At 40.1% G+C, this 26,159-nt stretch overlaps 1 long non-coding RNA gene across 1 annotated transcript; it reads left to right on the top strand.

Moving 5' to 3' along the window:
• Positions 1 to 241: 241 nt before the first annotated feature.
• On the top strand, positions 242 to 26,159 carry LOC140477223 (uncharacterized). The gene is made up of 3 exons (XR_011960677.1): positions 242 to 498; positions 13,122 to 13,217; positions 25,033 to 26,159. It is a non-coding gene; the product is annotated as an uncharacterized lncRNA (long non-coding RNA).

Below are 26,159 nucleotides of genomic sequence, written 5' to 3'. Positions count from 1 at the left end.
CCTGCTCTGGCTCTGTCCGTGACTCGCCTCCGGAATTCACTTCCCAGGTCAGCCCAGGTTCAGTCTGCTCCAGTTCAAGGCGAGGCTGGCCTCCTAGGTCAGTTTGGGCTTGGTTTGCTCCCGCTGCGGGCTCCGGCCACGACTTGCCTCACGGATCGGCGTGGGCTCGGTTTGCTCTTGCTCCGGGCTCCAGCCGCGACTCGCTTCCCAACTCGGTCTTCTCCCACTCCGGGATCCGGCCACGACTCGCTCCCGCGCTGGCACGGTCTTCGATTCGTCTCCCACGCCATGCTGGACTTGGACTCACCTCCATTCTCTCTGGGTGGGGTAATTTAAGAAGTTAAAACGGGGGAAACTGCAGAAAAGATGAACAAGAGAAAGCAAATGGAACTGGCGAAGCAGAGAAGCTCGGCTAAAATGTCCTACTCTACCGCTATCTTTATCAGTGGTGGTGCTAGTGGAGATCAAACAAATAAAAAGGAATGGAGCACTTTAAAAGCAAGTATTAGATTTTTAAAATTAAGGCCTTAATTAACTTTTTAAAATCACTGTAAATCAGCAAGCAAAATAGTGACAGAAGAATGGGACACGATGAAGTTACAACATAGGCAGCAGAGCTCATATTAGAGACAGTAAAATGTGGGAGATATGCGAGACTTGCATGCATTGAGATAGCCCAGACTAAAGGGACCAAAGGACTGAATGAGAGTGTCAGAAGAAAAACTGAGGCAAGGCAAAGCCAGGTAAAAAAGATGAAGCCAACAGCTCAATACAGGATCAAATGTAACACTGAAATGAAAGTAAAATATTGTGGCTGCTGAACATCTGAAATAAAAACGAAGTGTTGAAGAATCTCAATAGATCTGACAGCATCTGTGGAGAGAAAGTCAACATTTAAAGTCTGATATGACTTATTCAGAATTCAAAAATGACACAAAGGTTGAGAATGATGATAGTACTACTGGACAAGTCAGCTCTCAGAGTGAAATCATAGGTGAAAGTTTTATTTTTGTAGTTCTGTTACTGTGGTAATCAGCCACTCATTTTATGCAAGATTGCTAACTTTTTTAACACAACTTTATGACACAAAACATAAAAACAAAGCTACATATATGTGTGACAATTTACAAAGATCTTAACCTAAACAGCAAAAGAAAAATTAACTTTTTCCAGCAATATCCTTTACAGTTACCTAATTCTAGTGAAGTATCACTTCAGCCTTAATTCTTTAACTTGGTATTAAACTGACAAGGTAACAAAAAATTCCTTTGGGTCTTTCTGCACCAAAGATGTAAAAATACAGATTATCCAGACGTTTCATTACCTGGCTCGGTAACATTATCAGTGGTGACCTCCAAGTGAAGCGAAGCTGTTGTCTCCTGCTTTCTATTTATATGTTTGTCCTGGATGGGGTTCCTGGGATTTGTGGTGATGTCATTTCTTGTTCGTTTTCTGAGGGGTTGATAGATGGTATCTAGATTTATGCGTTTGTTTATGGCGTTGTGGTTAGAGTGCCAGGCCTTTAGGAATTCTCTGGCATGTCTTTGCTCAGCCTGTCCCAGGATAGATGTGTTGTCCCAGTCAAATTGGTGTTTTGTTTTCATCCGTGTGTAGGGCTACGAGGGAGAGAGGGTCGTATCGTTTTGTGGCTAGCTGGTGTTCGTGTATCTTGGTGGCTAACTTTCTTCCTGTTTGTCCTACGTAATGTTTGTGGCAGGAATTTTGTAGATGACATTGGTTTTGTCCATGGGTTGTACTGGGTCTTTTATGAAGAGTTGACAGCCAGACTACTAAGACCCCTCGGAATCCTAGTAGCACACAAACCCACCAACACTCTCAAACAAAAACTAACAACCTTAAAAGACCCAGTACAACCATGGACAAAACCAACGTCATCTACAAAATTCCATACAAGGACTGCCACAAACACTACGTAGGACAAACAGGAAGAAAGTTAGCCACCAGGATACACAAATACCAGCTAGCCACAAAAAGACACGACCCTCTCTCCCTCGTAGCCCTACACACAAATGAAAAAACCACCACTTCGACTGGGACAACACATCTATCCTGGGACAGGCTCAGCAAAGACATGCCAGAGAATTCCTAGAGGCCTGGCACTCCAACCAGAACGCCATAAACAAACACATAGATCTAGATACCATCTATCAACCCCTCAGAAAACGAACAAGAAATGACATCACCACAAACCCCAGGAACCCCATCCAGGACAAACATATAAATAGTCAGGTAATGAAACGTCTGGATATCAAACCTACAGCTCAGTGAGCAAACCTACACCCTAAACCTCAACCTGGGCTACAAATCTTCACAAACCTTGCAAAAACAGATTATCTCTCTGACTCTTGCTTCTGAATCTGAAGACAAAATCATGATCTTTCATGGTCCTTTTCATTGAACTGCTAAAATAACAAAATATTTCTTTCCAGTCTGACGGTTTCACAAACTAGCTGCCCATCAGCTGATATAATACCATTCTACAGAGTTGAAACATGATTTCTCTGTAGTCTCAAGTCACTTAAATCAACGTGTCTTAACATGTTTTCTTAAAGTGATATTCGAACTTCAAAAATGACTATGACCTCTTAAAGAAAAGGACTTTACGTAACTGACCACTAACATCAATTTTCTCTTCTTTAGATTCCAATTCACAACTGCTGATAATATTTTGCAAATCTTTATTACACTGTTTCCAGAAGGGAAATGCATGGTATTTATAGTTAAGCACTGGAACAGGTCCTTTGGCCCATGATGTTGTGCCAAACATGACATCAAATTAAACTAATCTCTTTCTACTTCCTATGGCCCACATCCCTCCATTCCTTGCATAGTAATCTTCTTATCTCAAAGTCCTTAATTGCTCCTATCATGTCTGCCTCTACCATCAACCCTTGCAGCGCATTCTCGATTCCTCAGAGAATCATAGAGAAACAGACCCTTCGATCCAACTTGTCCATGCCAACCAGGTTTCCCAACCTAATCTAGTCCTGCTTGCCAGTCAGTACCCAGCCCATATCCCTCCAAACCCTTCCTTTTCCTATGCCCATCTAGATGCCTTTTCAGTGTTGCAATTGTACTAGCCTCCACCACTTCCTCTTTTAGCTCATTCCATACATCCCACCTTCTGTGTGAAATAGTTGCCCCTTGGGTCTCTTTTATATCTTTCCCCTCTCACCCTAAACCTATGCCCTCGAGTTCTTGACTCCCCTACCCCAGAGAAAAGACTCTATCCATTTATCCTATTCATGCCCCTCATGATTTGATAAACATCCATGAAGTCACCCCTCAGCTTCCAATGTTCCAGGGAAAACAGCCCCAGCCTACTCAACCTCTCCCTGGAGCTCAAATCCTCCAACCCTAGCAACATCCTTGTAAATTTTTTCTGAACCCTTCCAAGTTTCACAATATCCTTCCAATAGGAAGGAGAACAGAATTGCACACAATATTCCAGAAGTGGCCTAACCAACATCCTGTACAGCCTCAACATGACCTCCAACTCCTGTACTCAATACTCAGACCAATAAAGGAAAGCATACCAAACACCTTCTTCACTATCCTATCTACCAGCGTCTCTACTTTCAAGGAGCTAAGAACCTGCACTCCAAGGTGTCTTTGTTCAGCAACACTCCCTAAGACCTAACCATTAAGTGTATAAGTCCTGCTAAGATTTGCTTTCCCAAAATATACCTATCTAAATTAATTTAAATTTATCTAAATTAAACTCTATCTGCCTCTCTTCTACCTAATGGCCCATCTGATCAAGATCCCGTTGTAATCTGAGGTAACCTTCTTCACTGTCCACTACACCTCCAATTTTGGTGTAATCTGCAACCTTACTAACTATATCTCTTATTGTTTAAATAAATGACAAATTGTTAAAATAAATGACAAAAAGTAGTGGACCTGGCACCAATGCTTGTGGCACTCCACTGGTCTCAGGCCTCCATTCTGAGAAACAACCATCCACCACCATCCTCTGTCTTCTACCTTCGAGCCAGTTCTGTATCGAAACAGCCAGTTCTCCCTGTATTCCATGAGATCTAACTTTGCTAGCCAGTCTCCCAAGGGGAACCTTGTCGAATGCCTGAATGAAGTCCATATAGATCATGTCTACCACTCTGCTTTCATCAGTCCTCTTTGTTACTTCTTCAAAAAACTCACTGTGTAAAAAACTTTCCCCTCTCACCTTAAATGCATGCCCCCCAGATTTCGGCATTTCAACTCTGGAAGAAAGGTTCTTACCATCAACCCCATCTATGCATCTAATAATTTCATAGACCTCCATCAAGTCTCCCATCAGTCACCCTCACTCCTGAGAAAACAACCAGAGTTTTTTTCTGGCCTCTCCTTATAGCTCAGACCTTCTAATCCAGGTAGCATCCTGGTAAACCTCTTGTGCACCCTTTCCAAAGCCTCCATATCCTTCCTGTAATGTGGCGACCAGAATTAAATGTAATAATCTAATTGTGGCCAAACCAAAGTCTTATAAAGCTGCAACATAGGATCCTGACTCTTGTACTCAATTCCCTAATTAATAAAGGCAAGCATGCCATATCCCTTCTTTACCATGCTTTTGTGGGCACTTTCAGAGAGCTATGGACTTGAACCTCAAGATGTCAATGCTGTTCAGGGTTCTGCCGTTAACTGTACACCTTTCCTCAACATTTGATCTCCCAAAGTGCAGCATCTCGCACTTACCCAAATTAAACCCCATCTGCCATTTCTCTGCTCGTATTTGGAACTATCCCCTGTTGTCTCCTTTGAGAACCTTCTACACTATCCACAATTCCACCAATCTCTATATCATCTACAAACTTACTAACCCACTCATCTACATTTTCATTTAAATCATTTATATATCTCACAAACAGCAGAGGTCCCAGAATGGATCCCTGCAGAACACAACGAGTCAGAGACCTGGAGCCTGAAAACCACCTTTCAACCATTACCCTCTGCCTTGTATAGGTAAACCAATTCTGAATCCACACAGCCAAGTCACCGTGGATTCCATGCATCTTAATCTTCTGGATGAGCCTACCATGAGGGACCCTGTCGAAAGTCTTACTAAACTCCATGTAGAGAACATCCATGGCTCTACTGCCATTGATCACCTTAGCCACTTTCTCAAAAAAATCAATCAAGTCAGTAAAACATGACCTGCCCTGCACAAAGGCATAATTAGGCCACTCTTTTTCAAATGCATGTAAATTCTATCAATTCTTTCCAATAGCTTCCCAGCCACCGATGTGAGACTCACTGGTATATAGTTTCCTGGATTAACCCTATTTCCCTTCTTGAAAGAGGAACAACATTAGCTACTTGCCAGTTCTCCGGGATCTCTCCAGTGCTAATGAGGATACAAAGGTCTTGGTCAAAGCCTCAGAAATCTCCTCTCTTGCCTCTCTCAATAACCTGGGGTGGATACCATTGGGGACTTATCCGCCTTAATGCTTTTCAAGAGATCCAACATCATTTCTTTCTTGATCTCAAAATGCCCTAGCATATTAGCATAAGGAATTGAGTTTAGAGCAGGAACGCTAAAAAAATGTGGCTTAAATTTTCTCAATATTCAAGAAATCCTTTGTTCATTGGATAATACAAAAGTAATCTGATAGTGTAGCAACATGAGTCAAGGCAGGTGGTGGCAATGTATGAAGTCAATGTCTATGTGAAAATTGGATAAAAAATAATAGGAAGAGGATGTTTTGAGACATGTACTCAAAAGAGAAGTTTCTGTCAGAAACCTTTGGCAGAGGGAACTAATATAGCAGGAAACGTTAATCTAATCTCTTCTTTTGGGCCAATACTTGCCATTCACTTCACACTCATCCAAATACTCTTAACATCCCCATTCCATTTACAGTTCCAAACTGGACATGACTTTCCAATTCTTCTTCTTTCTCGTCGCAAGTTATCTATTTGAGGCCTGTTTCCTGTCACCAAATTGTAAAACCTACAATGTAATTATTGTAAAGTGCTTCAGGAGGTGCTGAGGTTTTAAAAAGAGCAGCAACGCACACTATTTCCAGAAAGCAATCTTTCCATACATGGGGATGATCAAAATTAAGGGCAATAAATACACAGTGGTCGCTAATAAATCAAATAAACAATTTGGAGTATTTGTTTATCCCGATAGGGTTTAAATTGGATCTTTTTAACATGGAGTAGTTGGACTAGACGGTTGGTTTGCAGTACAGACTGACACAAACAGTGAGAGTTCAATTCATACACCAACTGAGGTTATTATGAAGGACTCTGGTCAACTTCTCCCCTCACTCGAGGCATGGTAATCCTCAGGTTAAACTGCTAACTGATGTTTCTTGTGAGAGAGCACCCCTTTGGTCTGGAAAGACTATGGTTGACAACCACCTGATGAAGGAGCAGTGCTCTGAAAGTTAATGATTAGATTCCCTACAGTGTGGAAACAGGCCCTTCAGCCCAACCAGTCCACACTGACCCATTTCCCTCTGACTAATGCACCTAACACCATGGGCAATTTAGCATAGCCAATTCGCCTGACCTGCACATCTTTGGACTGTGGGAGGAAACCGGAGCACCTGGAGGAAACTCACGCAGACACGGGAGAATGTGCAAACTCCACACAGTCACCCAAGCTTGGAATCGAACCTGGGACCCTGGTGCTGTGAAGCAGCAGTGCTAACCACTGAGCCACCGTGCTGCCCTCAACTGTTAGACTATAATCTGGTGTTGTGTGATTTTTAACTTCACATGAAAAGGTACCTTTGATAGAGTGTTTTCTAATTTCTTTAAGAGCACGATGTTAGGTGGGCATTTAGCTCTATAGCAGTTGCTCTCCCTCTAATTTTCAAAATACCAGGTTTTTATACCCCCCATGACACATTAAATTCTTACAATTTGATTGGTTTTCAGGTGTCAAATTAATAAAATTCAAATTCTGTTGGCTTCTGGTATCCTGGGCACAATTTAAAGTAATTGGTTAAATTCAAATTGTTGTCAAAACAACAACCAAAACTCAGGTATCCATTTAACAACCAATTGTTACATTTGGAACAGCCCGACCTTTAGCTGGCAGCTGTGGCTGTATTTTAAATTCAGAAAAGCACTTTCTATCTTAAAGTGACCAGACATGCTTTCGACTTCGTAACAATATAAAAGTCAATATAAAACCCTTCATTTTCAGCTTAGTGAGCGGAAACTGATTTTTAATTTTATAAAAACCAGTGTATTTTCTGTTTGCCTATTATTTCCTCTGGACCCATTCAAAGAATCATAAATCTATACATAGATTCAAAGACTCATAGAACAATTACAACACAGAAGCAACCATTCACAGTGTCCATTCTGGTCCTTTGCAACAGCAAATCACCCAATCCCAGTTCTCCTTATGCCCTCTTTTCACTATTGCAAACATTTTCTTGTCACATAATTATTTAATTTTCTTTTGTGGGCCTTAATTGAATCTCACTCTACTACACTGTCAGGCAAGTGCTTTTCAGACCCCAAACACGTGCTGCACAAGAATATTTTTCTTAATGTCACGTTTTCTCCTTTTGTCAGTTATGTTTAACCATTCTTGTTTCCTTCTTGATTCTTCCAACAACAGGAATATTTTCTATCTAATCTGTCCACCCGCATGCATGATTTTGAGCTCCACCTAATAATCTCTTCTCTAAGCAAAACATCTCCAGTGTCCCCAAACTGAACTGAAGTCACCTAAGGTCCTCGTCGAGGGAACCACGCTCATGAATCTCTCGGTAGCCTCTCTAGTGTCTTCACAACATTGTCATGGGACGTGATGCTCCAGCTGAGACTGAACCAAATGTTTTCTACAAGTTTATTACTTTTGTACCCCTAGGTATTAAGCCTAGAAATCCATATGCTTTATGGATTGCTTTCTCAACATGTGCTGATGATTGATGCTCAAATATCCCTAGGTCACACTGCTCCTGTACCGTCTTTAGAAAGAACCTCAATGTTACATTGCCTCTCCTTATTTTTCCGAGAAAATAAATTACTTCACACTTCAGACCCATAGTAATGTAGCTGACTTTGAACTGCCCCTGAAATGGCCTAGAAAGGTACTTGTTTGTACCATACCACTAGTAAAATAAGAATGAAACAGAATGAGCCACTCAAAGGGAAAGGATTGAGACACTAGATGAGCTAAAACTAATAAAGAAGCATTAAATCACCTGACTAAAAGTTGGTAAGCTCACCATGATTAGATACATTCAAGGAAATTGAGAAGAAAAGGTGGAAATCACTGAGACATTGGCCATAATTTTCTACTTTTCTTTAAATACAGTATGATGCCAAGGGACTAGAGTGTTGTAAATATTACACCCTTGATCGAGAAAGGTGTAAAGATAAACTCAGTAACTACAGCCCAGTCAGTTTAATCTCATTGATGGGAAAGCTTTTAGAAACAAAATCTGGTACAAAATTAACTGTCACTTGGACAACAATAAATTAATTAAGGAAAGCCAGCATGAAGTAGTTAAAGACAAATATTAAACTAATCTAACTGGATTTTTTGATTAATCTGGTTGATTCGAACAACTGGTCAGGTATGATGCACATGGACTCCCTAAATAGATTTTGTATTTCACAAAATAGGCTTGTGTGCAAAATACAGTACATGGAATAAAAGGGACAAGAAGTTAGCTGAGTGACAGGAAACAAAGAGTAGTAGTAAATGGTTCTTTCTCAGATTTAAGAAACATGTATGTAGACTTTACCAGGAGTTGGTAATAGGATGCCACTTTTGATATATACTGTAGACCTGGATTTTGATGTATAGAGCACAATATCAACATTTCCAGATGACAGACTAGGAAGCAATATTCCCTGTAATTTTGTTGCTGCATAGACCTCCAAGGTCCATGTGCAGCGAATGATGAACTGACACAAGTCCAGAAGCAACAGTTAAATCTTTTGTCTTGTGAAGAAAAATTATCAGTAATAGGGACAGAGATAATGCTAAGTAAGCAGCAGTTCCCCAGTACCATGATTGATGATGTGAAAATGTCCCATTCAACAGGACACATCCAAAGTGGCTGAATGAAGATGTTCAATATACTCAATAAATTGAAGAGCTTAAACACCTATATCAGCAGATTGATAGTAAAGATTTTCTTGAAGAAAATGGAGTTAAGCTGCATGTGATGCTATGCAAGAGTCAAGAGTGTCATGCTGGAAAAGCACAGCAGGTCAGGCAGCATTCAAGGAACAGAAGAATTGATATTTCGGGCAAAAGCCCTTCGTCAGGAATCTGTGATGCTATGCAAGTCAGACCAGTGTCCACAAATTCAGCATGGTCACAAATAAGGCATTGCCTGGTCAGCATATTGAGAATATGACAAAGGGGAAAGGATTTGTTTCTACAGCGAAGCCACCTTCCATAAAGAACATTCATGATGATAACAGTCCTCCAGATAATATTATTGGGGCAACTACCTGAGTTCCTCAGCGAGGGTAATGCAGGAGGTTAAGGGTAAAGAAAATCAACCAATTATTGGCTTTAGCAAGTACCTCATTCCCGACAAAGGATGTCAGAGAGATAAGAGACTCTCCAGTGATCAGAATCAAGGAAAACAGTCCTCAATTCTCAAGACCTACCGATCTTGAAGTCTGAAGAGACTCAGTTCTGTGAGAATTGTGAACATACCAGACCAACTGAATTTATGATGTTAGAGTCTTGGAGCTACATGGGTTTGTGATAAATACAAAATTAGTTATGTACCTTGTGAGGAGTGGATTTGGGGGGAGCGTTTTAGTGAATACACTCCCTTTTTAACCTCACGTGGTTAGCCACAATAACGATTTTTAATTTATGTTAGCAGGCAGTTATATCTCATTTCAATTAAAATGTAGTACTTCTCAAATTTAAGGAACCAATCACAAGAGTTCTGAAGTGTAAAAAAGGAATTTTATTATCAATTGGTGTTAAGAAAAATAATAAAACTTGGCATCGAACACACACACACAAATAGCAGTCTCAAAACCTAGTAATGATAGAGTATCTAGAACAATGGAAAGATATCGCACATGTAGTTTAATAATTCTTAGCATCTGAGTTTTTATAATTGAACCTATGACCATGTCTGTTTAGTTTATGTCTTGTATCCTCAGCAGTAATAAAATTTGAAGAAATTTTCAGTTATTGGCAAAAGGGTGTTTCTCCAGTTTGTTTAACATTGGTGCTAGCTTTCAAGGTGGAAACAGAAGGAAAGAAAGGATCTTCCAATCTTTGCTGTTACCAATCTTTCTCTCTGTCTCTCTCTGCTGCTCTGCCAAGCAGCTACTAAAATATATTTCATTTTTGAATTCCCAATCTGACTTAAATGTCTTCAAGTTGGATGGTTGTGGGCAACCATTTCATTTCCAATACGTGTAACCGACAATAAAAATGGTAGTTAAAATATATGTAAGTTTTTCCATTTCAGACTCAGTTGACTTAAATGATTTTGTTTATTCCACACTGGTTTTCTCAACTTGCTTCAATTTATGGCAGCCAATTCACTTCCATGTTCCTTCATTTTCAAAACCAGTTCAATTCATAAAGGTCTCAGGCATTAAAATCAAATGATAGAATTTGACATTAGACGGTTAATATTTTTCACAGTTGAGACAACTTGACTATATGAATGTCAATGATGAGAATTGTATGAGGGAATTGTTCTGAAAAAGGTGAATATTGGAGACTACATTAGGCTTCACCCAGTCTGATTGTGCCATACAGTTTTGGGTGGAGAATTGAGGAGCCTACCACGAGATTTCAGTAGGGTTAGACATGTCAATCCTGTCTTCTTTTTGGCTAATTTTGTTGAAATAGCAAATGTAACTTGTACTTATTGATGTCACAGAATGAAATACATCTTGGTGTTAAGATAAGTTTCTTGTTAAGACTCCTTAGTGATTCATTCATTCCTGCTGTAAAAAGTTTGGGAGAAGATTTGTAGCTCGGGTGCTCGTTGTTGTGGTTCTGTTCGCCGAGCTGGGAATTTGTCTTGCAAACGTTTTGTCCCCTGTCTAGGTGACATCCTCAGTGCTTGGGAGCCTCCTGTGAAGCGCTCCGGAGATGTTTCCTCCGGCATTTATAGTGGTTTGAATCTGCCGCTTCCGGTTGTCAGTTCCAGCTGTCCGTTGCAGTGGTTGGTATATTGGGTCCAGATCGATGTCCTCTTCCTCTTTTTGTAGTTCTGGTGTGCTGCAGTGTGTTGTGGCCCTTTTGAATAGTGTCTTGATGCAACTTCGTTTGTATGTGTTGGGGTGGTTGCTTTCATAGTTTAGGACTTGGTCTCTGTGTGTGGCTTTCCTGTAAACCTTTGTGGTGAATTCTCCGTTCGGTGTTCTCTGTACCATCACGTCTAGGAATGGGAGTTGGTTGTCCTTTTCTTCCTCTCTAGTGAATCGGATTCCTGTGAGTGTGGCGTTGATGATCTGGTGTATGTTCTCTATTTCTGTGTTTTTAATTATTACAAAGGTGTCATCCACATATCTGACCCAGAGTTTGGGTTGAATTTGCGGTAAGACTGTTTTTTCTAACTTTTGCATTACTGCTTCTGCTCTGAGTCCAGAGATCAGTGAGCCCATGGGTGTTCCGTTGATTTGTTCGTATATCTGGTTGTTGAATGTGAAGTGTGTTGTGAGGCACAAGTCCAGTAGTTTAAGTATGCAGTCTTTGTTGATAGGTTCAACATCCTGTTGTCTGTTATGTCTGTCCAGCAGGTTGGCCATTGTTTCTCTGGCTAGGGTTTTGTCGATAGAAGTGAACAGTGACGTTACATCGAATGAGACCATAGTTTCTTCCTTGTCTAGGTGTATATTTCTGATGATGTCCAAGAATTCCTGTGCCGATTGTATAGATTGTCTGGATCCACTGATCAGGTGTTTCAGTTTCTGCTGTAATTCTTTAGCCAGTTTGTGTGATGGTGTCCCTGGTCGTGATACTATGGGTCTGAGTGGGATGTCTAGTTTGTGCACTTTGGGTAGTCCATAGAATCTGGGGGTGTTGTTGCTTTCATAGGACTACATAGGATAAACAGGAAGACAGCTAACGATCCGTATCCGTGAACACCAACTAGCCGCGAAACGACACGACCAGCTATCCTTAGTAGCCACACACAGATGACAAGCAACATGAATTTGACTGGGTCAACACTACCATTATAGGGCAAACCAAACAGAGAACAGCCAGGGAATTCCTAGAGGCATGGCACTCATCCACAGACTCTATCAACAAACACATCGACCTGGACCCAATATACCGGCCACTACAGCGGACAGCTGGAACTGACAACCAGAAGCGGCAGAGACAGGCCACTATAAATGCCGGAGGAAACAGCACAGAAGCGCTTCACAGGAGGCTCCCAAGCATTGAGGATGTCACCTAGACAGGGGATGAAACGTTTGCAAGACAAATTCCCAGCTCGGCGAACAGAACCACAACATTCCTGCTGTAAACCAAACAGATCCTTAGACCCAGAATAAAAGTACAACAGTAGACCAGAGGGCACTACTGGAGTAGGATACATAATCACCCTGGATAACTTTACTGTGATTTGATTTTGGGAAGTTTCCATTCGTTTGTACACTGACTGCTTTTTGTTTTTATTACTATGCACCACCAGGAGCTTTTGTTTGAAAGAGTAGAAAGGACAACTGTTGGTAGCACTCTATTCCGACCATCAGCTGGTTGTGGTTGGATCCAGAGAACCTACACCAGGCTTCACATTCTTGTACAAAAAAAGAATAAGAATGCCTGGACACAACAGAACTTGCATACTGCCTGCCCAAAAATCCCAACATGTGCCCAACTCCACTTCAATAGCTAGGCCTCAATAACACTGTCAGCCAACTGCCTGTGACAACAGTCACCCACCAGCCTTGACCTGACAAACTGTGGATCATTAGGCCAGACTTAATAACATGACTGTTGTATTACTATTCCCTATTTTGTCTTATAATACTCAACCATAGCTAGATTTTAGTATCCCAAATTTATGTCTAATCTTTATTATTGTATACTTTTTATGATACTAACAAAATAAAATTTATGGTGCAATTGGAAGGATTTCTGTTGAAGTAAATGTAACTTCTAATCTGTTCATTCAAAGCCCTGGATTCTACCATTGCCATCGAACCTAACTATGATGGACTAGGCCGGACCACTCAAGCAGACAGCCCTGACCATAACTTTGCAATTTGTTTCGGTAAGCGTACGGTGAAATTTACTCGGCGTAAGTTAGTGAGGATGACTATCAGGTTTTAAAATAGATAAAAATTTATTCACAAAGTTACACAATGAAACGATAGCCACATTGAAAGGTTTTGTGTAAGCTGGTGTGGCTAATACTGGTGCAGTAGTTAACACAGTGTTTAGGCTGTCAAATGCCTTTTGATAGTCCGCTGTCCACTGAAACTTCTTGCCCATTTTTAACATTCGATGAGTGGAGTAGTCACACTATTAAAGTTCGGCACAAATTCAGTAAAATCCAGTCAATCCCAAGAACAGTAGTACTTCTTTTGTCGTTGATGCTGTGGGAAATTGCCCAATTACTTTCACTTTTGCATCCCGTGGGGCCATTTGTCCATGTCAATAACATGATCCAGGCAGGTTACTTGGACTTTGGCAAATTCACTTTTAGCTAGTTTTACCACCAAGCCTGCCTTCCAAAGTCATTCGAACAAGTCCGATAAATGCTGTAAATGCTGTAAAAGTGGCTAATGTTGTGCCACTTTTTAAGAAGGGTGGGCGGGAGAAAGCAGGAAATTATAGACCAGTTAGTCTGACCTCAGTGGTGGGAAAGATGCTGGAGTCTATTATAAAGGATGAAATTACGGCACACCTGGATAATAGTAACAGGATAGGACAGAGTCAGCATGGATTTATGAAGGGGAAATCATGCTTGACTAATCTTCTTGAATTTTTTGAGGATGTAACTCGGAAGATGGACGAGGGAGATCCAGTGGATGTAGTGTACCTGGACTTTCAGAAAGCTTTTGATAAAGTCCCACACAAGAGGTTAGTGAGTAAAATTAGGGTGCACGGTATTGGGGGCAAAGTACTAGATTGGATAGAGAATTGGTTGGCTAATAGGAAACAAAGGGTAGTGATTAACGGCTCCATTTCGGAATGGCAGGCAGTGACCAGTGGGGTACCGCAGGGATCCGTGCTGGAACCGCAGCTTTTTACAATATATGTAAATGATATAGAAGATGGTATCAGCAATAACATTAGCAAATTTGCTGATGATACAAAGCTGGGTGGTAGGGTGAAATGTGATGAGGATGTTAGGAGATTACAGGGTGACCTGGACAAGTTAGGTGAGTGGGCAGATGCATGGCAGATGCAGTTTAATGTGGATAAATGTCTGGTTATCCACTTTGGTGGCAAGAACAGGAAGGCAGATTACTACCTCAATGGTATCAAATTAGGTAAAGGGGCTGTTCAGAGAGATCTGGGTGTTCTTGTCCACCAGTCAATGAAGGCAAGCATGCAGGTACAGCAGGTCGTGAAGAAGGCTAATAGCATGCTGGCCTTCATAACAAGAGGAATTGAGTATAGAAGCAAAGAGGTGCTTCTGCAGCTGTACAGGGCCCTGGTGAGACCACACCTGGAGTACTGTGTACAGTTCTGGTCTCCAAATTTGAGGAAAGACATTCTGGCTATTGAGGGAGTGCAGCGTAGGTTCATGAGGTCAATTCCTGGAATGGCAGGATTGCCTTACACGGAAAGACTGAAGCGACTAGGCTTGTATACCCTTGAGTTTAGAAGACTGAGAGGGGATCTGATTGAAACGTATAGGATTATGAAAGGATTGGATACTCTGGCAGGAGGAAACATATTTCCGCTCATGGGGGAGTGCCGAACCAGAGGACACAACTTAAAAATACGGGGTAGACCATTTAGGACAGAGATGAGGAGAAACTACTTCACCCAGAGAGTGGTGGCTGTGTGGAATGCTCTGCCCCAGAGGGCAGTGGAGGCCCAGTCTCTGGATTCATTTAAGAAAGGATTGGATAGAGTTCTTAAAGATAGTGGAGTCAAGGGTTATGGAGACAAGGCTGGAACAGGATACTGATTGGGAATGATCAGCCATGATCATATTGAATGGCAGTGCAGGCTCAAAGGGCTGAATGGCCTACTCCTGCATCTGTTGTCTATTGTCTATTGTTCCTTCCATGAGTGACTAAAAATCACCAGGTCATCAATGTAAATAACACAATTGGGTAATCTGGTGATGACTTTATGAGTCAGTCTCTGAAATATGCCCTGAGCATTTTTCACACCAAATGGCATGACTTTGAACTGATATAGTCCATTTGGCTTACAAAAGCCAAAATTGCCTTTGCTTTCTCTGACAGAGGTACTTGCCAGTAGCCTCTGAGCAAGTCCAATTTAGAAATATAAGTTGCTTGTCCCACTTTTTCAACATAGTCAGGCTAGTACAATTGCAACATTTAAAAGGCAACTGGATGGGTATACGAATAGGAAGGGTTTGGAGGGATATGGGCTGGGTGCTGGCAAGTGCAACTAGATTGGTTTGGGATATCTGGTCGGCGTGGACAAGTTGGACCGAAGGGTCTCTTTCTGTGCTGTACGTCTCTATGACTCTATAGTCCTCCAACCGTGGAATTGGATATGCACCAGTCTTTGTAACAGTGTTGACTTTGCGATCGTCCACACATAATCATTGGGTACCATCTGGCTTTGGCACCATGACTACGGATGAGCTCCAGTCACTTAACTCACTTCGATTATGCCATCTTGGAGCATGCGCTCTATCTCCTTCTGAATCTGTGCCAACTTTAGAGGGTTATGCCTATAAGGATGTTACTTAATCGGAACAGCGTCTCCTATATCTACATCATGCACAATTAGGTTAGTCCTTCCCAGTTTATTTCAGCATATCTCCCTATAACTCTTTCAGGTAATTTCAATTTTCTTGTGGAAGGTAACTCAATAATTTATCCCAATTTATGACAACTTCCTCATTGTCCAATCTGATTTGAGGAATATTCAATTCAGAATCCTCTGAACTTGGTTCTTCCTTCTGTGCTGTAATCATTAACACCTTCTCCTCTTGCTTTCCTTCCCTATCAAAATATCTGCTGAGAATATTCACATGACAAGATGTGTGAGATTTCTTCCTGTATGGAGTCCTTATTAAGTAGCTCACCTCACTCAATTTCGTCTCGATTTGATACAGTCCACTAAACCTTGCTTTTAAAGGCTCACCTGTTATTGCAAGTAACACTACTACCTTATCCCCAATTACAAAATTGCAAATTTGTGATTACTTATCTGATTCCTGTTTCATTGTATGCTGTGATACTTTTAAATGCTGTCGAGCCAACTCTCCAGTTCTATTTAATTGTTCTCTAAAATTTGACACATAGTCCAAATGGGTGGTCTCTGAATTCTGACTTATTAATTTCTCCTTCATCAATTTTAATGGTCCTTTTACTTCATGCCCAAAAAGTAATTCAAATGGACTGAATTTGGTTGATTCATTTGGTGCATCTCTGATCGCAGACAGTACAAACAGTACCCACTTACCCCAAAAATCCTGATCATAAGCCCTCAACATGGTCTTTAGTGTTTGATGCCATTTCTCTAGCGCTCCCTGCGATTAGGGATAGTACACAGTAGATTTGAATTGCTTTATTCCCAAGTTATCCATAACCTCCTTGAATAGTCTGAATGTGAAGTTTGATCCTTGATCTGACTGGATCTCTATTGGAAGTCCGTATCTGGCAAAAAAATTATGTAATTCTTCTACAACCCTTTTAGCTAAGATGTTGCATAATGGGATTGCCTCTGGAAATCTAGTCGATACATCCATATTCGTTAATACTTATGCCCACTTTTTGTTTGAGGTTGGGGAACTACACAATCAATCAAGATTCTTGTGAAAGGTTCCTCAAATACTGGAATAAGTATTAAAAGTGCAGGTTTTATTACTTCCTGTGGTTTTCCAATTAGCTGATATGTGTGACATGTCTGGCAAAATTCAACTACATCCTTCTGTAGTCCAGGCCAATAAGAATGTCTTTGTATTTTAGCCTATGTTTTCCTCACCCCTAAATGACCTCCAAGTGGTAGCTCATGCGCCACTCACAGTACTTCCTTTCTAAACACTACTGGCAAAACAATTTAATGAATCTTTGCCCATTTCTCATCTGCTTGAATGTGTGATAGTCTCCATTTCCTCATTAAGACACCATTTGTTAAGTAATAACACACAGGGATGCATTCACTCTCCTCTGTAAATGTCTTTTGACACAACTGTTTTAAGTTCTCATCTTTCTGCTGTAATTCAATCAGCTTAGCAGAGCTAAAGATACTTTTATGTTTATCGAGTTGCTCCTGCTCTGTCCCACTTATTTGATCAAAAAACTTATCTAGGATAAAGCTATGTAAGCTTCCTTATCTGTGCCTTTCGATGTCTCCTGCTTCAGCTTGTGCCTCTGTGATCTTGTGACCACACAATCTGGGAAAATTCCTGGATATGCATCCTTCATTTCTTCAGTTGCCTGCGTCTCCACTGGCTTTTCAACTAGAGTAGGCAGCACGCCTACCAGTGAATCAGGTATATCATTTGCAAGGACAAATTATATTCGTGAGCTGAGAGTTTGTCGAGTACTCCTGCCATAAATTCTCCATTCTGCTGTGGACTCTCTAGCCTCACTTTTCATAACTGAGCATTTTTTGTCTCTCAATGAATTCCTGTTACCAGTACCTTTTCTGGCAGTAGTCCCTCAGGAGTACATATCTCCTCATCCTTCAGCATTAGACTGAGAGGATCCTGTGTCCTTTAATATTGTAACCTCTTTACCTGCTATTCCTGGCCTATCTGAATAAATTTTACCCTTGTATGTATATTTTTTAAGCAGATCTGGCACTTCCTCCTGAACCAACCTCTGAACATCTTGTACACTCTGAGGCAGTTGTCTAACTTCCCTTCTGCTTTTTGTTACTAGTCCAACAAAATTCCTAGGCTTGTCTGGCTTTCTTCTAGCCCAACAATACTGTGATTTCATGTGGCCCACTTTATTACAATGAAATCACCAGAGCTTTTTAACTTCTTTGTCCCCTCAAGAGTTTATTTTTTACCCTGTGGTATGTTATCCTTATGATCTTCACTGAGATCTACCTTTACCTTTCCATGTGAGGATTTCATTTGCCCAATTTCTATCCCTCATGGACTGAAATTGATTCTGGAAGGCAAACTGTGTTTTATGGACTAGCTCATAATCAATAGAGAATAGGCTATTCTCAACCACTTCAGCTACTAACCTTGCTGCTTTAACTCTCTGTTCTTCCAAATAAGTTTGCACTACTTCAGGCAGTGAATTTTTGAATTCCTCCAAAATAATTACTACCCTAAGGGCATCATAGGTTTGCTCGATTTTTAAATCTCTTGTCCATCTATCGAAATTATTTTGTTTTGATACTTTCAAACTCAATGTAGGTTTGACCTCGGTCCCTCCTCAGATTCCTGAACCGTTGTCTATAGGCTTCTGGTACACGTTCAAATGCACTTAAAATGGCTTTTTCACCTCCTCATACTCCCCAGATACTTCCTCTGATAGTAATGCAAATACCTCACTTGCACTACCTACAAGTTTCGTTTGGATCAACAAAACCCACATTGCCACAGGCCACAGCATTTGTTTAGCCACCTTTTCAAATGAGATTAAAAGGCTTCCACATCCTTATCATCAAATTTAGGCAATGCTTGAACGCATTTAAACAGTTTTTCCACTAGGCTTTTGACTACCAGGGGCTTGATCGTCCTCACTAAGGTTACCTTCGGCCTTTATCTCCAGCCTTTTAAGCTGACTTTCTTTTTTAAGTGTCAGTTTCTGAAGTTAAAAAGTTCCCTCTTTTTCTTTCTCTTCTGCTGCCCTCTTTTTCCCTCTCTTCTGATTTTAACCGTAATTCAAACTGTTTCATTTCTGCTGCCCTTTCCTTATCTCTCGCCTCTAACTCAAGCTGCTTCATTTGCAATTGAAGTTTTGCCATCTGTGTAGATTCTGATGGCTTCTCCAGCAAGTTTAAATGCTGAGCTACTGCTGTAATTATCTCTCCTTTCCTCACAGAAGCAGGCAGGTCCAATTCCAGATGTCCGCTAATTGCTGCAGCTTAGTCACCTTTTGCAAAACTTCCAAAGTCACCACATCCACTTCCAGAAACTTGTGGCGACTGAAAGAGCCATTACTATCCCAAGCTTTGTCTACCCAACCAAACCAACACCTGAAATAGAGACATTCACACCTTCCACTCTCTGTTTAAAATCCCGCAAAGAGCCCCCAATCTGTTATGGACCAGGCCAGGCCACTCAAAATATTCTTAAGCAGGTAGCCCAGACCATAACTTTGCAATTTGTTTCGGTAAGTGTACAGTGAAAATTACCCGGAATACGTTAGCGTGGTTGACTACCAGGTTTTAAAACAGACAAAAAATTATTCACGAAATGATACAATGAAACACAAAGAACAGAATAAAGAACCCCTACAGAGCTCAGCCTATCCAAACAACACCTAACTATGCCTTTCCGAATATTCACAACAGTCCCAATAAGCAAACCCCCTTAAATCTTTTTTTAAATGGAACAGATGCTTACAGATTGAAGGTAGAAAGGCAGAAAGAAAGAGAGCCTGTTCACACAGTCCACTGCTGAACTCCCAACTAGTTCTGGACTGAACTACTCAGCTAGAGAGTTGACCACTCCTCTTCCATTGTACAGGTCACTTCTAAAACATTGCCACTTGGCCTGAAGTCTCATCTGTTTAGATATAAACCAAAGGCATCTCAAAATCCTTTTCATCTCTGTACCAAACTAGTCTAATTGGAACCGGGAGAGTTTTATTACCCCTCTGAAAACCAAGGACACAGTATCCTTGAGAAAAGGAACAGCTTTTAGGAAAAAGGGACAAGCTTTGTGACATAACCTATAACATTCATATAGTAAAGTACATTTTCATTTCTATTATCAATTTTGATTTTGAGAATTACTTCATTGGCTAACCATTAAATTCAATGGAATAGAAGATTAATAAATTCCTTATGCGTGTTTTATGAATTCCCATTTTAGATCTAATACTGATGAATGATCCTGTTTTCTATTGCCAACTGGAGGTTAAGTTAACTGGATATTTTACAAAGATTGTTAATTTATCTTGTGCATACATCATTTAAAATTTTGTTCTGCCTATTTAAATTTTACTAATGGGAGAAGTGTCCAATTTTATCAGAGGATCTGAGAGTTCAAATATCCATCTCATATTTTGTCTAAAAAGAAATGAAGCAATGGTTAAGATCCATATGATGAGGGTATTATAGAGCATAATAAGAATACCATTTAAGTGCTAAGTATCAAAAAGACCATTGAGATATTTCGGCCCAAAGACAAGGGCCACTAGGTGGAGCCTGTCTGCTATGTTTGTTCACCATTTTAATTTAGAACTAATATTTATTCATTTGCTGTATATGGATGTCACTGGCTGGGCCAGCATTTACTGCGGTCCCTAGCACCTTTCGGAAGGTGATGATTTTCTGCCTTCTTGAAACATTGTACTCCCTGTTTACTAGTGTTGTTTAGTATGGGGAGCTCCAGGATCCATCAATGATTAAGGAAGTGTAATGAGCTAAAACTTGTACTCTTTTTGGCAAACTGTCACTTTCGTCAAGTTTCTGGAAAGTTTCTTCACCATGAGACCTAGTAGCTCCCTTGTCATATCTTACCAAATTCCCTGTAGGCAGCGAGGTTGCTCCAAGGTACTGTGTATGTCATTTGGTGGGTGGGATTAGCATGCTGATGCAATGACTTCTATTACAGATCAGACCAAAGCCCCTCAAGATATACTGAGAAGACAGTCTAGAATCCAGCATTTTCTTATTTTTAAAGATAATTGTAAAGTGTTGTCTTCGGGATGAAATTTGATTGGTCAAATTACCAGGCTTGAAGCAAAACACACTTTATTCTTGCACTATAATTAAAATGCAGAATAAAAGAAGAATATTTAAAGATTTGCTTAACTGTATAACTCCATCGCAATACTTAATAAGATAAGATATATATAAACCACCACTGATTAGCTATTCCAAGATAGTAAAAACCCATAGGCACACCATTGCCAGAGGCAAATTCAGTAAAATAAATTGTCACACATGCAACATTTCTCTAGTCCAGCAGGAAAGAACATCCTGTGAAAATTCTGAGATAGTGCAAGAACTCAAGCTGTAGCAGGGAGAGATGTATAACAGTTTCCAAACTCCACCAGCCACTGAAAGTTAAACTAAAATCCTGGTTCTGTGAGAGCTTGAACCCATCCACTCATGCTTCTTTGTCTGCTTATGTTAAAAAAAACAAAGCTAGCTACATTGCTGGGCTCAGAGCAAACAGCTGGACTCCAAGTTTATAGCACTCACTTTCAAAACAATCATGACGGAACAAACATCCTTCTTAAAGGCACATCTCCTAACACTTCACCCCTTAAAAAATGAACCATTAAAATACAAAACTGGCTTCATTTTTAAAACTTCTAGTCTCAAGTTATTAGTTCACTTCTCTATATATTGTATTTATACATTCCACTAAATTAAGTATACAAAAGTTTAGTTATACTGTTCATCTCAGTCCGTTTTTTTCTGCCACAGAACACCCAATTCTTCATTCATCCAAGTTGTGAAAATGCATCAGCAAATCTTTCATAATCTTTATGATGATGATGCTCCTTTAACAAGGTTATGTTGTCCTTGGTTTTATTTCAGTCGTAAAAACACAGGTTCCAAAAAGCCTGGGCTTGGATGGGTTTTAAGGCCAATTTGATAATAGCTAACAGATACTGCCTCAGGGAAAGGCTTTCAAGTTTAAAAATACTTGTACTTGCACCGCCTCCAGAAGTCAATCAAAAAATTCTGCAAGATACTCTAAATGTTCCATGTGTGACCAAAAATCAGCCCACAATTATTGTACACCCCACAATTGGGTAATCCCAAAATGACTTTGAACTAGTACAGTCCATTCGCCATCATGAAAGCTGAAATGTCCTTCACTCTTTCAGATCAGTATCCTATGAGTAAATCCAGCTTAGAATTGTAAGTTGCTCGTCCCATCTTCTCAATATAGTCTTCCAAACGTGGAATAGGATATGAATCAGATTTCATAACGGCATTGACTTTGTGATAATCCACACATAATCGTGGGTGCCATCTGGTTTTGACACCATTTCTATGAATAAGCTCTATTCTTTGTAACTCACTTCGATTATGTCATCTCTGAGCATGCTTTCAATCTCTTTTTGAACCTGTGCCAACTTTAAAGGGTTAAGTCTATGAGGATGTTGTTTAATTGAAACAGCACTTCCTGCATCTACAACATGCACAATTAGATGAATACTTCCCAGCTTATTCTCACATATCTCCCCATGTGATTGTAATAACTCTTTCAAATCATTTTAATTTTCCTTTGGAAGGTAATGCAATAAGGTATCCAAACTTTTAAGAACTTCCTCATTGTCCAATTTAGTTTGAGGAATGTCCAAGTTAGAATTATCTGAACTTGGCTCTTCACTCTATGTTGTAACCAGTAACACGTTCTCCTTTTGCTTTCCTTCCCTATTAAAATACCTTTTGAGCATATTCACAAGACACAGATTTCTTTCCATCTGGCATTCTTTTCAAATAATTCAGCTCACTCAATTTCCTTTTAATTTGATAAATCCCAACAAACCTTGCCTTTAAAAGGTTCACATACAGCTTATCTCGACTAACAAAATTACAGATTTTGAATTTCTTGTCTGCTTCCAGTGCAATCACATGCTGTGCTACTTTTAAATGCTGTCTAGACAATTTACACACTAAACTTTGACACAAAGTCCAAATATGTGGTCTCTGAACTCTTATTCGCCTATTTCTCCTAAATTAATTTCAGTGGTCTTCATACCTCATGCCCAAAAACTAATTCAAATTGACTGAATTTAGTTGATTCATTAGATGTATCCTAATTGCAAAAAGTGTAAATGAAATTCCTTTATCCCAATCCTCTGGATAGTCTTGACTAATAAGCCCTCAAATTGGTCTTTAAAGTTTGATGTCACCATTCTAATGCTCCCTACGATTCTGGATTTGAACTGTTTTATTCCTGAACTATCCTTAACTTCCTTGAGTAACTTTGATGTACAATTTAATCATTGATCTGTTTGCATTTCTTTGGGTAATCCATATCTCGTGAAAAGTTGAGTAACTCTTCTCCAATCCTTTTAGCCATTACACTGCATAATAGAATGGCCTCCAGAAAGCTAGTATCCATTATGGTCAACAAATACTGATGCCCATTTTTTGTTTTGGGCAAGGGTCCTACATAATCAGTTTAAGATTGTTGTAAATTATTCCTGAAATGCAGGAATGGGTATGAAGGGCCCTGGTTTTATTACTGTCTGAGGTTTTCCAATTAACTGACATGTACCTGACAAAATTCAACCACATTTCTGTGCACTTTAGGCCAATAAAAATGTTTTTGTATTTTGGTTTGAGTTTTCCTTACTCCCAAATGACCTTTTACTGGTGATTCATGTGCTATCCACTGCACCTCCTTTCTGTAACCCACTGGTAATACTACTTGATTAATTTCCGCCCATTTGTCATCTGCCTGAATGTGTGATGGTCTCATTTCCTCATCAATGCTTATTTTTAAGAGAGTAACATTCTTGGATACTCTCAGATTCTGTTTCTGTGTATGCTTTTTAATATTAACTGCTTTATGTTTTCATCTTTCTATTGTAAGTCAATTAATCTCTCAAATAAAAATATCCACTTTGTCCTCAACCTGTTCTTACTTATTCCAAACTATTTAATCAAACATAGTTACTGATCATTGAACTTCGACTGCCTTGTCTTTACTCATAGATTTCTCCTCCTGTTTCAACCTTGGCTTTGTGATGTTGTCATCACACACTCAGTAAAAGTCCCAGGATATACTTCCTGTAACACCTCAGTTGCCTAATTTTCCACTGACGTTTCAACCACAGTAGGCATCACACTCACCTGTGATCCAGCTATATCATTACTGAGGATAAACAGTATTTCTAGAACCAAGAATTTCTTTATTACTACTACTACCACTTCATCACTTTTCACTAGACTGTCCAACCTCATTTTATATAAAGGAACGCTGCTATTGTAACAACACGGAGATGAATCCTTCTGTTATTTAAACACCCAGAAAAGCTCGCCTCACCTCCTAATCTGTTAAAACATGAGTGACAGAGAACCCCAAATTCCACTATTTAAAGAAAATAGCATTGATTTATTTTTTAATTCTAAAACTGAACATTAAACAATTATTCACAACTCTAAGCTTTTTCTTAATGGCTTACTAACTGCCTCCAACTCTATAACAATATGCTGTTCCAATAAGACACTTATTAAAATTACATCAACTTAATTTCAAAACCTCACAGCCACTGTCTTCTTCTGTCTTCCCTCTTCCGGGTGATAATCTCCCTGGGTCATCATCTTTCTTTTACTGTGAGTATGTTTCATAGAGAGTGTTCTCTAATTTCTTGGAAAGCAAGATGTTAGCTCTCCATGCATTTCTGTCTTGATGACAGTTACTCTCTCTCCAATTTTCAAAATGTCTCCATTCTTATACCCCCAGTGAAATGAAGATTTGGGTGTACTGTACCTTTAAGAGAGTTAAAAGGTAGCAGTGACAGTACCAACTGTTCTCAATAAGACACAATATCACAGGTGCACCAGCTACTGGGGTAGCTAGTTGCCTGGAAAAAAAAAGATTCAAATTAGGCCAATCAGTTTAAATTATACTCCGAAAAATACCAAACTCCAATCCAGTTTGAATTTAATGCATTGACAATCTTGAAAACCAATTACACAATCTGATGCTTTTGGGGAGGGGTATAAGACCAGGGAAAATTGAACAGTTGAGAGGAGAACTGCCAAGCTACCAGCATGTAAAAAGACTGCCTGAAAAATTGCTTTTTATCTTTATTGATTAGAAACGTGTGAAGCAGAATCCCTAAGAAGAAGAAAAGACACAGGAAGATCCAAATAGAAGAACCGAAAGCTGCCTGGTTTTGAGATAGAGTCATAGAGATGTACAGCATGGAAATAGCCCCTTCGGTCCAACCCGTCCATGCTGACCAGATATCCCAACCCAATCTAGTCCCACCTGCCAGCACCCGGCCTATATCCCTCCAAACCCTTCCTATTCATATACCCATCCGAATGCCTTTTAAATGTTGCAATTGTACCAGCCTCCACCACTTCCTCTGGCAGCTCATTCCATTAACGTATCACTTTCTGTGTGAAAACGTTGCCCCTTAGGTCTCTTTTATATCTTTCCCCTCTCACCCTAAACCTATGCCCTGGACTCCCCAACCCCAGGGAAAAGACTTTGCCTATTTACCCTATCCATGCCTCTCATAATTTTGTAAACCTCCATAAGGTCACCCCTCAGCCTCCGACGCTCCAGGGAAAACAGCCCCAGCCTTCCCAGCCCCTCCCTAAAGCTCAAATCCTCCAACCCTGGCAACATCCTTGTAAATCTTCTCTGAACCCCTTCAAGTTTCACAACATCTTTCCAATAGGAAGGAGACCAGAATTGAAAGCAATATTCCAACAGTGGCCTAACCAATGTCCTGTACAGCCGCAACATGACCTCCCCATTCCTGTACTCAATATTCTGACTAGTAAAGGAAAGCATACCAAATGCCTTCTTCACTATCCTATCTACCTGCGACTCCACTTTCAAGGAGCTATGAACCTGCACTCCAAGGTCTCTTTGTTCAGCAACACTCCCTAGGACCTTACCATTAAGTGTATAAGTCTTGCTAAGATTTGCTTTCCCAAAATGTAGCACCTTGCATTTATCTGAATTAAACTCCATCTGCCACTTCTCAGCCCATTGGCCCATCTGGTCAAGATCCTGTTGTAATCGGAGGTAACCCTCTTCGCTGTCCATAAGAAGTTTTGTTTTGTAAATTGTAACCGGGTGTTTTATCAGACTAGTGTTATAGAAGGGAAGGTAAAAGATAGGTTAGAGTAAGGGCATGTAAATAGTTGTTAGTTATACTTTAAGAAATAAAGTTGTTAATTTTTACTTTAACGAGTTCTTGGCCTATTG

The sequence above is a fragment of the Chiloscyllium punctatum genome, chromosome 5 (genome assembly GCF_047496795.1).
Source record: "Chiloscyllium punctatum isolate Juve2018m chromosome 5, sChiPun1.3, whole genome shotgun sequence".
NCBI lineage: Eukaryota > Metazoa > Chordata > Chondrichthyes > Orectolobiformes > Hemiscylliidae > Chiloscyllium > Chiloscyllium punctatum.
This window is presented reverse-complemented; position numbering and strand designations above follow the sequence as displayed.